Source organism: Cryptomeria japonica, chromosome 6 (assembly GCF_030272615.1).
Source record: "Cryptomeria japonica chromosome 6, Sugi_1.0, whole genome shotgun sequence".
NCBI lineage: Eukaryota > Viridiplantae > Streptophyta > Pinopsida > Cupressales > Cupressaceae > Cryptomeria > Cryptomeria japonica.
In genome coordinates, this window is record NC_081410.1 from 548,899,650 (window position 1) to 548,916,146 (window position 16,497).

At 33.2% G+C, this 16,497-nt stretch overlaps 1 long non-coding RNA gene across 1 annotated transcript in view; it reads left to right on the plus strand.

The window, feature by feature from the left end:
* The window catches only part of LOC131073038 (uncharacterized), a 103,325-nt gene that overhangs the window by 86,576 nt on the left and 252 nt on the right, over positions 1–16,497 (plus strand). The window lies entirely within an intron of this gene.

Sequence of the window (16,497 nt, forward strand, 5' to 3'; positions counted from 1 at the left end):
TCCTATCTTGTTAGTCCTTTCTAGCCTTTCTTTCTTATCGAGAGATTGTCTGCGATCTTTTTAAACATTTTCATCCAATCTCTCGAGGGGACATATCATTCTCATCATGGGGAAACTTTGTATCAGTTTATCTTATCTTCTTTGAGCCAACGCGACAAGCTGCATTGTCTCAAAGAGGGGCAAAATGTAGACACCTAAAATTGTCTTGTCTAATTAAATAGATATTTTTATTTATTTAATTATTTAAGTCCAATTCTTCTATTAATTAAATAAATCTTTATTTATTTAATTAATTTATTAATCCTCTTCTAAGCATTTTCTCATTTAAATAAATACCTTTATTTATTTAAATTTTCCTTCTCCTAAATTAAATAAATATTTAATTTATTTAATTGATCTCACTTCTTTTATTAATTAAATAAATCTTTATTTATTTAATTAATTCATTAGCATTTTCTACCCATGACACTAGTCATTCATCTCTTAATTTCTACACTATCTACCCTCTCATTATTTTCTTATTTCTTCTACCTACCCTTTAATTCTAGCCGACCATATATCTTTTACACCTCTTAATCTTATCCCTCCATTTTCTAAAGTGTCTTCTATATAAGAGGATGCTTCCTTCATTATCAACCCTAAGCATTCTAAGCATTCTAATCAATCTTATGCAATCAAGCCTTTTTGTGATCAAGCTATCAACCATATTTCCGTTCTTTGTTGAGCTCTTGTGCACACATAAAATCTGAGAGAAAAAATATCAAGCAAGATCAATGGAGATAGGAAAAATGAAGATTCAAACCCTAGTGGACATGTGATGGTATAATCTTTGTGATTTTGTTGCTTTGCATGGTCTTAGGTAATCTTCATATGTTATGGTGGATCTTTGTTGTTGTTAGGCTAGGGTTTTGTGGTTGAATCTATTTTAGTCTTTCAATATTGTTGTTATTATTTACTTTTCACCATACACAGGTATTTATTTATATTACCCTTAGTTATTTTATTATTGGGTTTGTATATTTTATTGTGCCCATAGTTTATTATTATAATGTATTTCCCTTTTTGCTATTTGGGTTAATTAAATATTATATATTCTATCTACCTTATTTTGCTATTGGTTGAGAGATTTGGGTAAATAAATAATGTTATTTTTGTAATTTCTTACCTCGATTTTGTGCATGGCAGGTATGAAAATATTATTTTATGAATTATTTTGATTGGTGGATATTTTTGTATAATTTTGTATGAAATTATATTTATTGAGTTTTCTGAGATTTACTTGGGTTAGTTTCCTGGATGAATTTGCAATTGATGATGAATTGGATTTTGGGATTGCTTGGCTTGGCTAGACTTTTGGTTGGACTGTGCTTTTTCAGACTCATTTTCCATAACTTCTATTGTTTTACGCTGGTTTAATTTTCTTCCTCTTGCATTTGTTTTCTAGAAAGATTGTATGTGCAGTGTCTGATAAAAATATTGTTTGCCAGGAGATTTTGGGAGATGAATCTTGTAGTTGATAATATACATAATTGTGCATATGAATCTTGAGGTAAAAATTATTTCATATAGTTTTGATTTAAGTTGGGAAGCTGGGATTTTGTTCTATGTGTGTGATGTTGGAATGGCATATGTTTTCTCTTTCCTATGTTGGCCATGCAAAGATAATGGTTGTATTAAAAGACTCCAGTATTCCTGTTACTATGCTTGATGCATATTATGATATGTTTTCTTTTTGATTGGGAGGTTGATGTCGGGTCTTGAGCCAGTTGTTGTTTTAATACCCCGTGATTGTTGGAAAGGAGCCCTCTGAGTGTGTGCTGTGAGTCAATTGCTTACTCACTTGGTGTTATCTGTTTATTGAAGTTGGTTGCTTGGTTTTAGAATTATAATGCGCCCCTAATTGGCTGGTTTTGGCTTTGTTTGTTAGTCTTCCGAATTTTATAGGCAATGTCGTAATATTGACTACCATTTTCCAAGTCTGCAATCAATACACTAAACCTATTCTAAAATGCACTATTTTGTCCAACATATGTGCTGCATAAGCAAAAAAATGCGCTACCTTGTCCTTTATATGACCATTTTGTATAGTAAATGTGTTGTGTGAGTTCATATATGCAATATTTAACTAATTATATGTGTTGTTTTGTTTAGCAGAGGCACTACAAAACCCTGTAGATGCCCTGTTTGATGTTCCATATGCGTTATTTGGTATGAAATGTGCTAAACTATTATTTAAAGGTGTTGTACTAGTTATTAAATGTGCTACTCTACAAAGTAAATGCACCAGTTTTCTTTATTTGGTTTTCTGTGATAGGTTTGACTTTCCGAGTCAGTTTGAGCTTTCTATTTTGGTATTTTTGATAGTTCAGAGGCCGAGTCTATATTTTTTGAGCATCTTATGGTGATCTAGGACTGCATTATTGATTGCGATTTCTCATTTTCATCATTTTGAGTTAAGAATGATTATTGATACCTTGCTGTTGTATTGGGCTCATTTGGTTATATTGACATTGTGGAGTTTTAGATGCTAAGTGTTTTCATGACTGCCCTTGAGGCTATGGTTATGGTGTTGTTATGGATTTATTTGATGATTATTTATGTGATTAGAAACCTTGGTTATCTGGGTTGCCTCTTGAGAGCCCTTGTTATTGTTTATGAGCATGTTGTCACCCTAAGGCCTAAGAGCATGATTAGGGAGAGTGTGCTTCCATGAGTCTACCGAGGTCATGAGGAATGGACTGCTAGGACTTTTTATATTAGGAGCGAGGTATAGACCTTTGGGATAGCTCATTGGTTGTTTATTGTTAATCAAGTGATAATCTAATAAATTAATCTTAGGTGGGTGTTATCCAATCCTTTTGCTCTTTTTACTTTTTGGGTCTTTTTGCGCCTCGCTTCGTGATCCTTATTACTCACTTGATAATCTAAGTCTTGAATCACGAATTTTATGAGTTTTCAAACACAATCACTTGCCCCTTGTATTTCATAACTATGTTGCGGGGTTATGAGTGTCTATAAGTTCCCGATTGTCCGATTTGTTTCCTTAGTTTCTTTGTTTTTGATCGATTGGACTGAAGTTTCTAAAAAAAATCGAAATCTTAGTCATTGGTTGTGGAGTTTTGATTCCTCATGACTATGCGATGTAAAGATCCTGCCTCGATTCTCGAGTGCCACCACCTTGTAAAGCGATCCATATAAACTAGCCTTTTTTGCTTAGTAGCCAAGCCTTGATACAACAAAACCTTGTGTTGGGATTGTCATTTTTCTGGCTTAGCTTCTCGCCATGCAATGCTCAAATTCCAAGAAACATATAAAGGAAAGTTTTTCAAGCACTATATTAATGACAAATTAAACAATTGGAAGCACGTAAAGATGGTGGTGAAGGTCATGAAACTTTATATTATCATCTTTCACAAGAAATTTAATGCACCACCTTCAGGAGCCGATCAAAGTAACGCATGTCATTATGAGCTTCTTTTTTCGAAATGGTCCTCCCTCATGATGGTCAGCTGCCATTTGATAATCCAGACCTAAATTAGCCAACAACTAAGCAAGGGAATATTATCCTAGGATTGCGATCTCTTGCATGGAAACAATGAACTGAATTTGCCGAATATAGAAAAACTATTGCTCTACTAGAAAAGATTGCGGAGCAAGCTAGAAACCACGAACAACGTTTGGAAGAAGAAATTATGGCAAGAAGGAGACCTGGTAATTAATTTTTTGGACATGGTGCCTAAAGGAAAGGGACCCATGATTCAACCAGATGTGGAGCACATTGAGGATGATATCCTTTTTGACTTGACCGATTGACAATTAGATTGTAGGTTGGAACCCGATGCCTAATGAAAAAAAAGTGTAAAGTTAGTAGTTGTTTATAATGCAAGGAATAGTTCTTTTTATAGGGATTTTTGATAATTTCGTTTTCCTTAAATATGTTTAAAGGCAGCCATTTTCAAAGATGGTTACTATGAAATGAATCATTTCTTGGAAATGAAAAGGGGATTTTTAGTATAAATAGATGATAGTATAGATAAAAAAGGGAGAAGAAGAAGGGGGGGGGAAAGACAATATAGATTTCTCTTCTACATAGTTTTATGGTATATGATATTGAATCTATGAACTCATATTTTGATATGGAAGGGATTATGAAGATGTTTTTGAATCTTTGAATTTTGGAACTTTTCTTTAAATTGCAATGAACTGTGTTTCTTTGCAGTTGCTTTTAGTGTCATCCTACTATAATGGGCTGTGTGTGTGTTTAATTATGAAACTTTGAGTTCAGATTAAATCATATGTTAAAGGGTTCTGCTACTCTTTCTTTCCTTGGATATCATTTGTGAGTGTGGAATAAGTAAACTTTGTGTCCTTTATCTACATTCACTTCATTATAAAATCAATCATCTACATCTACTTTCATGGTTATGGGTAGGTGTTGGTTTGCCTTTTCTGCTTTCTGGTGAAAAGCATACCCTTTGTTTTCATTCATTGTATATCATCTAAAGCTAGTTGTGCCTTTTAAAACAAGCATAGAGCACTTGTAAATACCATTGTAAGTGACTCAACTGTTAGTCAGATTGTCATTGACATGGGAAAAAGAGTATAAAACTAAAGTGATAAATCTTTTAACCAACAGTTGGATGGGTAGTAGTAATTCATCTTAATAAGATAAGTATTGTATTGGTGGTACCCTATCTCATGGCCTGGAGTGCTAGTACAAACTCAAGATAAGGTATGGAAAGATCTGGTAACCGGATAAACCAGACTCCCTTGATTTTCTCAAAGGTTGAGATGGTTCCGCATGTGTATCATGGATGTTGGGAACATGGAGCTCTAAATCCCCTTACCTAGGGTATCCTTTATTGCTTTGGTGATAGCATGTGTTGACACTCTTTCCCTACATGAAGATCCTTGTTCCTTATGCCTTGTTGTTGATTAGCCTCTGGAAGTTTTATGGTTTTTGTTTTAGCCTTGTGATGTGATTTGGCTTATTGTTTGTGTAGTTTCTTTTTAGTTGTGGAGTTGTATCATTGAGGTCTCTTTGGTTGTTAGGTGTCAAACAAGGTCTAGAGTGTGTGTGGGACCTTGTGTCATCTCCTAGCATGGGGGGTGGTTCCTTTTTGGTTCCACATGGTCGAGTGGTTTGATGTGTTCTTCCATTTGGATGTTCTTTGTTGGATGCTCTTGTGCATAGATGTAGATTTCTTATCTCTTTAGCTTATGGATGGATTCTTGTAGCAGATTGATGTAGTAGGATTTATATGTCATTTGTATTAGTAGGATTAATGAGATAGTTGTACTTGTAGACAAAAGAACTATGTATCTTGATGTAATAAGGCCTTGAAATCATATTAAGGATAAGGATGTAATAGGTAGTGATCATGACTTTTGTAATAGGGTATGATGTTGTAACTATTGTTATAATTCTTAATTTATCTTGGATATTGATCATTGATGAAAATAAGATACTGAATTTATGCTTAAATAAGTTGTCATTAGATAGTCTTAAATGGGAATTGAGTATACATTTTTAGTAGGAAAAGAAGTTATCCCTTGTTGTATTTATCTCTTGGAATGGTTATGTATTTATTGATATGTGAATTTCTATAGCTATTAAGGAGATAGATTAGATATGTGGTAGAAGATATTAGAAATGAAATTAATCATGTTATGATAATATTAAGGTAAAGGGTGATTAGGAACATTTGGGATTGGTGCTCTTAAAATGAATCTAATGGGATTAATGGCTATGGATAATGATGGATTTGTATTATGGTAGTGATTATGATGTTATGTTCTTAGTGTTATATTAAGTAATGGTGTTGAGATACCCTAGGGAAAGTAAATTGATAAGTTGTATTTGTTTCTGCTTGTGTATGGTTGTTTTTATGATTATGGTTTAAGATTATCTTGTGTATGGTTGTTTAAAGTGTATGTGTATTTAACTATATGTGTTGCATTAGATGATGTTTAAATTTTTTTTTTCTATTTGCATATTAGTTGGTTAGTTTCTCTAGGGTATTTTGGTGGGCATTACACAAAGTTTTTATTCTTTGAAATAATGCGATAAACTGCATTGTTTGAAAGAGGGTCAAAATGTAAACACCTTAAATTGTCCTTTGATTAAATAAATATTTTCTATTTATTTAATTATTTTTATCCTAATGTATTTTATTAATTCAATAAATTATTTATTTATTTATTTAATTCAATAAGCCTCTTTTTTCTAGTTTAAATAAATATTTATTATTTATTTAGTCCTTCCACCTCTCTCCTAAATTTATTTAATTTATCTAGCCTTTCTTGTATTAATTAAATAAATACTTTATTTAATTAATTCATTTGCCTTTTTCTTCTTATCCATGCAACAAAACATCTCCCTAAATTACCTACTCTTTAATCTCAACCCTTATTTCAAATTGACCTCTTAATCCTATTGACCCTTATCCTTTATGTTTCCACCTATTAATGTTCTCCCTTCATCTTTCCCTACCCTTAAATCTTATTGATTCTACCTTACCTATGTGATCCTAGCCATTCATATTTTAACCTCTTAATATAAGCCCTTTATTCTCCTTGAGATTTCTATAAAAGAGAATTCTTCATTCCATTTTGATCATTCAACCCATATCTTGAGCATACCTAATGTCAAAATCATTCTAGCATACATCATCACAACCACACTCATTCTTCCTTAAGCTCTTGTGCAAGTGCAACACAAATATGAGAGAAACATTATCAAATACAAGATCATGGAAGATAGGAGAACAATGGAAACAATGCTATTGGACATGTGAAAGGAATAATTTTCTTGATTTCATCAGTAATTGCATGTTTGATAGATTCTTCATTGATGTTGTGTTGAATTAGTTTGTAGATCTAGGGTTTTGTGGTTGGATCTTGTTAGGGTTTACATATAGGTTCAAATTTAGCATAAAGAACATGTATGAGGGACCCTTGGTTATATAGGCCAAGGTGAGACATAAGATAACATATGATTATGACAAGTGACTTAATCTTATGATATGTGACATAAACAGTTGAGATAAGATAAGATCATATGACACCTAGAGATTTCTAGAAAGATTCCTATGTGTACCGTAAGTAAGCTTAAGTAATAATATGTGAAAGAGACCTAATAGTGGAACTAGTTAGGTAATACACCTATTCACACCAACATATGGGTTTTAAAATTTTAGATTGTAAACAAAGAGAATAAGACTACATAATGGATTCAATTTTTGTGTACTTATATAACAATTTTTGGTACAAATAAATAATTATATATATTTTTTCCTGCTAATTCTAACAGTCTAATAAGACCCTTGGTATTAGATTTGCACCAAGTGATATAAGAGAAAGTTTTTTGATGTGGACTATAGGCATACCAAAGAGAGGGGTTATAAATCTTTTATTGTGGTTGAAGAAGAGTGTGTGAGCCTACAACTACAAAGAATCTAGAGAAGTCATGTCACCGAGAGGATTAGGTAGAAGATCAACACCTCAAGCTAGTGATATGGTGATTGTGTAAATGTTAACAAGAATAATGACATGATTAGATGCTATGGAGATGGAACAATGTAGAGGATTACATGCCAAATATGCGAGTGAGGATGAAGAAGAATAGAAGAAATAGGAGATGATACCGATGAAGGAGATGAATAAAAAAGGAAATTTTTGAGGGAAATGTCTAGGATAAGTAGTAAACCAAGGATTGATCCTTTATGTTATAAGTGTAACTAGGAATTTGGAATAACATATCAAAGCCTAATATATGCAACCACAAAACATAACAAGCTAAGAAATTAATCCTAATACATTCAATGAAAGAAGGAAAGACAAGATTTCAAAACAAAAGCGCAAACCACATGTAAAAACTCCTTCCTTGACCTCCATTGTTTCTCGTTTTCCTCCAAATGTGTTGTGGATCTCACCTACAAAATGAAAGTGTGATAGAAGCAAGATGATAGTAAAATCACTAGCGTGAGGATACTTGAGACGTGGTTGTTGAAAATGAGCAATGAGAGCTCAACTTATAGAAAAATTGGGAATTGATTGAATGGCTAAGATTGAAAAGATTTTTGGTTAGATGGATAGACCCGATTGGGTGCACAGTAGAGCTGCCATTTAGGGAAGGATGAAGATAGAAGAAAGAAAATGGGAGGATATTATGAGAATAAATAATAAAAACTTTAATTATCTTCTCATAAATACCAAATTAGCAAGTTGAAAAGCTAAGAGAGATAGAAATTAGAAAGTGGAAGAGATAAGTGGGATCATAAATAAATAAATAAAATTTATTTATTTCACCCACACATGGTAATTAAATAAATTAAAAATTTATTTAATTTGAACAATTGGAGAAATGGGATTAAATAGTTAAAATAATTATTTAATCATGGAATAATAATTAGCTTAGAATAAAGGGATGAAATAATTAAATGAATTATTTAATCAAAGAGGAATAGTTAGGATTAGTTGATTAAGATCAAGATTAATTGATTAAAAAGAGATCTGATGAATATTAATTAAATAATGAAGATTATATTTAATTAATAGTTTAGAATAACAATACTTAAACAATTAAGAAATATTTAATTATAGGAAATTAGAAGAATAATATTAGTACTGATTAAAAAATTAAAATTATTTAATTAGTTTAGACGAAAAATGTTAGTGAAAAGTGTCGTCAAAGACTTAGGACAATTTTCAGTGTCTACAATAAGAAGTTGAGACATTAATTGCTACCAAAAAACTTTTTATTGTATATTTATCAACATGCCTTGTAGTTCATAAATAGCCAAGTTAAATAAAAAACACATGAAATGGACGAATTTTGCAGTTATTATTCTGTTTTTAAAATAAGAGTGGAAAGTCTAACCATGTAGCTAATGTGTTGAGTCAAAGATGTTGTTTACTAAATGAGTTGTGTGTCAATGTTTTTATCTTTGATTTTGTGTAAGAGTTATATGAAGCGGATGTTGATTTCAAAGAAGCTAAGCAACATGTAAGTATCTATTAGAAAAAGATAGATTGTCATGGCTAGAATATTTAATTTAAGAAGGATTGTTGTTGAAAGAAAAATATTGTGATACCTCAAGGGTAAATGAGGAAGAATTTAATGAGAAAAACATAGTGTGAGTTTGAATGGAAATTATGGAGTAAAAAAAAACATTGGAACAAGTGAGTGAAGGGCGTTTTTGGCTTAAAATGAGTGCATATGTAAATAAGCTAGTGTAAAGTTGTAAAAATTTTCAACATGCTAAAGGAGTAAGATAAAAAATGGGGTTGTGTAAGTCATTTCGAATTCTAGAGAGACTATGGGAATATATAAATCTAGAGTTTGTTTTAGGGTTTCCTCATACACAAAGAGGCAATGTTTCGCTTTGTGTTATTATTGATACATTTTTAAAATGTTTTATTTTTTCCATGTCAAAGGAGTATTGATGCTTCTCACATAGCTACATTATTTTTCAAGGGGGTAGTTAGACTACATGGTTTTCCTAAAAGTATTGTTTTAAATTTTGATACTGTTGGGACTTCAAAATTTTTTTCTAATTTGAAGACCCAGGCTCAAAATTTTGTAGATTGCATTCAAAATCGCCTTTTAGAATAGGCCTAAGTTGCTCTATTTAAGAGCTTGTAATTTTGCACTTATTGAGTTTCATGAGAAATCCCTTTGGGGAAGTGTTAAGATCCTTGTAGAGATGCTATGATTCTATTTACAACTTCCCTAGATCAGATTTGTTAAGTTTGTGAAGTCCTCTTTGGAGGTCCATAAGTTGGTTTGCTGATTTGCAGTAGTTTACTTTTTTTAATGGGCCCACCTTGAGCAATTGTATCTTCGTGCCAAGTGATTAAAATGATAAATTGAGGGTTTCCCATGATTATCTACAATCTTTTGAAGCCCCATGACAAGTGGCATAGTCCCATGAATCCGTTTGACAAGTTTTCAGAGTTGAATCAGTTTGCAAAAAGTGCAGTTTTGCAAACTGGATAGTGTCAAACAATAGTTTGTAGCCCTCTTTGCGAATTTTTATTTCATGCCTAGTTGACATTCAATTCAAAGTTATTATACCCCTTGATTCCATATATAATTATCTACCATTTTCTTGGTTTGTGGCCTCCCATCTCATTGTTTGATCGGTTTTCAAGACCCATTCCAAACGAACTTTTTCAAGTTAAAAGGTAACACTCCCCAGATTTTTTGAGCAAGAAAATTTGGAGGTTAATAAATTTTTCCTCGGATGTCACAATGACAATCCATCTAATTCTCTAGATTCTTCATATTACAATCTATCAGTGTGCCAGGTTGTAGGCTTTGATTAGGTGTTTGGGTCAGTTTTCAAAGTTGATTCCAGGGACTATTCAGGTGTTTTCAACCCAAAATTCAAAGTTGCAAAATGTCAAAATTAATGGTTGATCACTCAAGTTTTCATGTTTGGGACACATCCAGTCAGTGTTCCAAAGCATTCTCAATGGGTCAGTTGCCCAGAAACAAAAACAAATTTAGCTGGGCCCACCAGGGGCCCTACAAAAGTTGTGACCCAGTGTACTAGTTGAGGCCTTTTGAAGGAAAATAAATTATTTAAATTAATTTGATTTAAATAATATTACAACAGAACCATTCATGGTTAAAAAGGGCAAATGAAAATCAATGAATTATTGACCAAGAGCATGATTTTGCACAAAGGAATATTTAAATTTCATATCAAATGCTTCCTAATCCTAGAGAGGCCATAAGTGGGTCCGTGCATTATGAAAATGAAAAATTAAAATGAATCATTTTACTGATTTAATTTATTATTTCCCCCCCCCCACCCCCTTCTTCTTTTGAAATTTGTGGGCCCACAAAGAAGAATCACATGAAGAAAATTTTGAAATTCAAATAGAATTTTAATGCTACCCACAAAGCATTCTCAGCAGGCTAAAAATACATGGGATAGTGGGGTAGGAGGAATGCGTATCCTTTCTCCGCCCCGCACAACATTAATGAGAGGCGGGGAAATCCCATGGGTTGGCGGGAAGGAAGCCTTCCCTGCCACTCCACAAGGGGATTAAGCCAAGACAGATGGGGTGCGGTCCTGTGGGGGCGGGAGAGAGAGCTCTCCCTGCCACTTTGCATGATAAAACTGACCACCAAATGGATGAGTGGGGTAAGCAAAGACTTGCGGGAATGGCTTTCCCTGCCATCCCATAGCATAAAAATGTACATGAAGGATGCGGTGTGGGGTATGAAGGAAGGAAATAAATGTTGCTTCCTCATCATCCCGCAATGGGATTTCAACCAAGCAAAAGGGCATGTAGGACAATCAAAAGAGGAGTAGCGGAAGAAGAAGTCATAGCCTGTGAAGAGGAAATATAAATAAGGTCATGGAAAGACCAATGGAAGACCAGTTTAGGGTTTTGTGTTCAGTCATTCTACTTGGTGACTCTAGAGGCAAAACCACAGACTACAAATGATTTCTATGTTGCAGCTCACGATTGAAAGTGGGTATACGAATGAGGACATTGGTATGATATTTCCTCTCACACATTCCATGCATTATTTTGCAGTACATATCAGTGGGAGGTGTCGTGTGTTTTGTTACTGTGAAAGCCCAACCATGATAGCGCCTTAGCTATAAATGACATTCAGATTTGTGAAGTCACAAGCATTGGCTATTGCTTGACTCGTCTTCCAGATAAATTATTAAATGCGTTGCTAAGATGTAAGAATTATGGAGATGATGTGCTCCCTGGATATCGCGTTGGGTTTTTAGAGGGGGGTGATTGCTGCCCATTCCAGTCCTAAGGCTAGAGTAATGAACTGAATGTTGTAATGATGATGTTATATTATGTAGATTCAAAGACTGTCACCCAATAGGGAGAACTAAAAAATAAACCTGCCATGGAACACAAGACCGCTCATAATGCTTTGAGGGAAAGAGTAAAATATTGAAGATGCAATCCCTTAGAGGTGCAGGTGAGGTATGTGGACTATTTGAAAAATGCCCCAAGTAAATGTGGTCTCAGGACAACTATGAATGCATAATGTGCTACACATTGTTTGATGCTAACAGAATTCATTGTGGATGAGCAAGGCTGCATAATGCATGGACCAAGGCACATTTTGGATAGCAGTTTTGAGCATAAAGTGGAGTGATATTCATATAGCGACTTGCTTGCATCTATATCGCATTGGATCCTTATTTCATGTGTCCTCTCATGTGTAAGGGCAGTGGAGTATTTTAATGGACTACTACAAAGGAAGGTTTTAAGTTTACATTATATACTCAGGAATTTTATGCTTTTCTGGAGGATAGAAGCTCTCATTTAATCAACAATTTAGCGAAAAGATATGGAGTTTATGAAGACTCCTTATGATCGTTTTATAGAGGATTTGGGATATGACTTCATGCTTGTAGAACATTTAGCCTGAACAGGAGAAAATTTGCAAAAAGTACATTTGTAAATGGCCCCCTTCTAAGTCATGGTTTTCTTTGTTACGAGATGTGATCACAATCCAAGGGATGTAAGTCAGACATACCATGATGAGAAGGGGAATTCTGATATTTATCTCATTCTAATAGAAGTAGTCTCTATTTGTGATGCTCATGGATAAGAATGATGAAATCTTCTCACCAATAGGTGTTATCTAAAGTAGCAGGGGTACAAATTCTTTGCAAGTAAGAGACTAAATGTATGTTATTATGCCAGAGGTTGATGAAATAGCAGTTGGGAGAAATATTGATACTCCTTTTTACTCTAAAATGAAATGTTGGGGCTACCAAACATAAATTTTCATTTTAGGTAAAGGGAGTCCCAATACTGGTAGGAGATTATTATTATTCTTCAGCAATGGAAAATGTTTTCCAGAGTATATTGGGACATGAAGGGAAATCTGCAGCTGATATTTGCTTGAATGATGCCAAACAGTTTTTATTCAAAAGATGAAAGTGATTGAGCAACTGTTCCAAAAGGGATTATTTTTCAATTTTTCAGACAAAGAGGGAAAGTGTGAACTTTTGCAGTCAAGTAGACAAAGGCTACAAATAATAATTTTTGGACAAAGGGTAGAAAGTGGTGTGACAAGTGCCTGCAAGTGATGGTTTTCAGATTTTTTACTTTTCCAGCAGGGGTGAGAAGGTGCATCTTTGGAAAATTTCTAAAGAAGAGAAGATTTTCAGATTTCAAGATGAAGACATGTCATTTCTCAAGATGCCTTTAGGGTTCTCATTAGGTTTTTCTTCTTGAATGTATATCTTTTCTCTTCTTCTCAAAAAAGAGTATTCTGAGTGCAAGTTTTTTGTAAGTGCTAGAAGCAAGACTTCCATGCATAGTTCCAGACTTAGATTAGTTTAGAGTTTTTATTCTCAGCATGTAATATTTTATTTTTAAATAGATGCAGTCAGTGTACAAGCAAATTTTATGAGTTTTTCTCAAGCTGCCTCCTTCATGTATTATTCTCATTTTATGTAATAAAAGATGATGCATCCTTTATTTTGTCTCAGCAAGTTAGGTGTTATTTTATCTTTAGCTTCTCTTCAAAGAAGAGATTAAAATGTCTAAGGTAGAATGAGAAATGGTATTATATATATGCAGGATTTTAAGCATGGTTGTAGGAAATCTTCAATGGAGAGTGTTGATGTCATGCATTAGTGCTCAAATCTAGCTAGTTATGTTTAGTCTATTTGGATTCATTTGCTACTTGTTGTAGGTTGACCCTGCTACCCTAATAAGGAACTGGTCATGGGATTTATTTTCAGTTTTCAAAATCATTCTTTTATTAAAATATCTTTTACTTTCTACATTAGGAGTAGGATTAGTGTAGAAACCCAATCTTAATAAGTGCATAGATGTTTGTAAACTAAGGTTGTAGCCAAAACCAAGAGTTTATCCATCTCCCTTAGTATCTTTCGTTAGGATGATCTGCTGTAAGTTGTAATGTCCTAAGTATTTTGAAGCTGAAAGTTGTTTAGACATTACATAGGTTCACCCGCCTTGGTCTCGTAGATCCAAAAGTGTAGGAGACTTTAGTCTTATGATTGATTCTCGTTCAGTTGGCCAAATCCTTTCCCAAGTTTGTTAATGAGTTACTAGAAATTCCTATAGGACTTGGAAAGTGTTGATTTGGGAACCAACAAATACCAAGTTTATTGGCCATTTCTTGCGTGCATTATGGAAGAAATGGGAACACAATTGGTTTTTTGCTCAAATTATCATCCTCAAACTAATGGTCGAATTGATGTTGTAAATAAAAGTCTTGGTAATCTACTAAGATGTTTGGTTGGTGATAAACCAAACCAATGAAACTTGATATTTTATGAATTGGATATTACCTAACTAGTTCCATTATTAGGCCCCTTTCACATATTATCACTTATGTTTACTTAGGGTGTACTTATGATACTTATCACTTTATGTATCATATCACAATGTTAAGATAGTTGTCTTAATATTATGCCATTGTATGTCTCACCTTGGCCTATATAATCAAGGGTCTCTCATACATATAATACATCCATTAGATTTGCATTCTTTAATCGGAATACAATTTATTCTTGTTATATTGATCTTATGAGTATAATATGAATTCTATTAGGCCTCTAGATATTGGGTGGCTATCTCAATAGCCAAATAGTACATGAAGCAAGAGAAATCAAGCAAGGTTCTAGATGGTTCTAGATATTGGGACTACCTGAAGCAAGAGAAATCGAGCAAGGTTCTAGATGGTTAGTTTGAAAACAAATAAGCATATAAAACCAAATGAGAACAATAAACTAGCTAATTTATACCTTGCAAGAGAAGATCTCTCTTGTTCCTTCGATTGAGCAAGTGATGAAGTAGAGGCACCCTATCGCTCCACTTGATTGGATGTTCTCTTCTTTGGGATGTGGATTGCTCTCCAAATGCACAACAAGATTGGTGGATGATTTGATAAGATTTGGATTCAGATTAGATAAAAATGGATACATTTGGATTAGGAGACAAGATTTCAACATTATGATGGCAAGATGGATGATTTTGGATCTCAAATGGACAATATGAGGATATAATGGAAGTGGATGCCTTTGTGAGGAGAGGAGACTCTAATTTATAGATTGGAGGAGGCAAAAATGGAGGGCCAAGATTGATTTGCTTATGAAAGGTTAAGATTGTTTCAAGATAGTGGGCATGGACCAAGGATTCATTGGAGAAATAAAAAGGAGTATAAAATTCCTTGGAAAAAGGGGGAAAAGAAATTTGAATTTCTTTGAGAGGTTTAAGATTGATGTGACATGAGAGGGGAAATTTAAAATTGGAGAAAATAATGATAATGCTTCTAGAAGAATTAATTAGGCTAAGTGGAGGTTAGGGAAAGTAGTTTGTAGGAATCACTTTAGTTAGGTTAATTAATTAAAATTAATTAACTAAGTGGATTTAGAAGAAATAATGGTTGAGGTGGCCTTAGAAGAATGGGGAAATAGTTAATTTATTGATAAATTACTTATTGGACTATAGTGACATAATTAATTAAATTAGATTTAATTAACACCGAGAAGAATAAGGATAACACAATTAAATCAATTAATTATGTTGACAAGCTTAAGGTAATTAAATATTAATTTAATTAATTTTAGGTGCCTACACTACCCCTTCTCAAACTAGGTATTCACCAAACTTTAATGGTAACTGTAGACACATATAATTGTCACGTCTAATTAAATAAATATCTTTATTTATTTAATTATTTTAAGCCTAATTCTTCTATTAATTAAATAAACCTTTATTTATTTAATTAATTCATTTATCCTCTTCTAGCCTTATTTCTCATTTAAATAAAAACTTTTATTTATTTAATTAATCCCACCTCTTCTATTAATTAAATAAATCTTTATTTATTTAATTAATTCATTAGCTTTTTCTACCCATGACACATGTCATTCATCTCTTAATTCCTACACTACCTACCCTCTCATTATTTTATTATTTCCTCTACCTACCCTCTAATCCTAGCCGACCATTTATCTTTTACACCTCTTAATCTTATCCCTCAATTTCTTATAGTGTCTTCTATATAAGGCGATGCTTCCTTAATTATCAACCCTAATCAGTTATTCTAATCATTCTAGTCATTCTAATCAATCTAATCAAGCATTCTAGCATTCAAACTTTCATATGCGATCAAGCCTACTTTCAACCACATTTCCGTTCTTTGTTGAGCTCTTGTGCACACATAAAATCTGAGAGCAAATATATCAAGCAAGATCAATGGAGATAGGAAGAATGGAGATCCAAACCCTATTGGACATGTGATGGTATAATCTTTGTGATTTCATTTGGTTTGCATTGTCTTAGTTAATCTTCATATGTTATGGTGGATCTTTGTTGTTGTTAGGCTAGGGTTTTCTGGTTGAATTCATTTAGTCTTTCAATAATATTGTTTTATCCATTTTCACCATAAACATTTTGGCATGTCTGGTGGGACATGGATTTTTGTTAGATCTATGTTTTTTGCAGGTTTTTATAACCCTA